Here is a 1,440-nt window from a genome sequence, read left to right on the forward strand (position 1 = left end):
ATCTCATGTTCTACAATTTAAATCAAAATAATATAGCATTAAATATTTAGCTAGCAAAATAAAAAGAATCAACATAAAAGAATCTAAAAAATAGAAGGATTACAAAATAAGGAATAAAATGAGTGTAGAAATCAAGAGAAAATCAGTGTAATGCTATATAAATTGCACATTTATTGACTCTGCTCTATGTACATTACAAGTTTCCAGGTGCAACTCATTTATTTTCTATCTGATATGAATTTTCCTCCCCAGAGTCTCTTCATAGCATTTGTCATCTCTGAGTTTCTCAGAGTGTAGATGAAGGGGTTCAGCATGGGGGTTATGACTGTATAAAACACACTCAATGGTTTGTCAATGGGGAAAGTCTTGGCTGGTCTTGTGTATATGAAAATACAGGGAACAAAGAAGAAGACAACCACAGTGATGTGGGAGCCACAGGTGGAGAGAGCTTTCCGCCTCCCTTCTTGACTCAAGTTCTTTAGAGAGTGCAAGACAATGGCGTAAGACATGAGTCAGAGCAGAAACACAGTTGTGCAGATGAGTCCTCCATTGGCCATCACTAAGAGGCCAATGACATAGGTGTCAACACAGATGAGTTTCAATAAGGGATACATATCACATATAAAGTGGTCAATGACATTGGGGCCACAGAATGGGAGTTCATAAATGGTGCTTAGTTGAATTATGGAGTGCAGAAATCCTCCAACCCAGGAAACTACCAGCAGCACAACACACACCCATGGCCTCATGATAACCAAATAATACAAAGGCTTACAGATGGCCACATAGCGATCATAAGCCATCGCCAACAGAAGAAAGGCCTCTGATCCACCTAAAAAGTGTCCTGTAAAAAGCTGAGTCATACAAAACTTAAAAGATATGGTATTTTTCCCAAAGAACAAGTCCACAATCAATTTTGGCGAAGTGACTGATGAATGAATGGCATCCATAAATGATAAGCTAGCAAGAAAGAAGTACATTGGTGAGCCCAGGGTCTTACTGAAGGCTATGGTGATAATGATGAGCAGATTTCCCACCATGGTCAAGATGTAGAAGAGCAAGAACATAGCAAAAAGTACTTTCTGCTCCTTTGGATTCTGTGTGAGGCCCAAGAGGACAAAGTAAGTTACATTATTCCTCTGTTCCATGCATTCTTTTATTGGTGATGACTTTGATTATTAAAAGCAGCTTACCTACGAAACAATGAAAAAATACTTAGAACTATCACAATCTTAATCTTTATTCATTAACCCACTTATCATATGTATGTGTGTGTGTGTGTAAGTGTGTGTGAAGTTATATGTTTATATATATATATATATATATATATATATATATATATATATATATATATATCATCTGTCTGTGTCAAGTTACCTGCTATAGATATCTAGGTTAACAAGTGGAATTAGACAAAGTTTTCAGTCCTGATTTGATACA

General features: G+C 36.5%; 1 pseudogene; it reads right to left on the minus strand.

Moving 5' to 3' along the window:
• Window positions 1–218: 218 nt before the first annotated feature.
• On the minus strand, window positions 219–1,160 carry LOC143390090 (olfactory receptor 4A47-like; annotated as a pseudogene).
• Between the last annotated feature and the right edge of the window lie 280 nt (window positions 1,161–1,440).

Source organism: Callospermophilus lateralis, chromosome 2, assembly GCF_048772815.1.
Source record: "Callospermophilus lateralis isolate mCalLat2 chromosome 2, mCalLat2.hap1, whole genome shotgun sequence".
NCBI classification, from domain to species: domain Eukaryota; kingdom Metazoa; phylum Chordata; class Mammalia; order Rodentia; family Sciuridae; genus Callospermophilus; species Callospermophilus lateralis.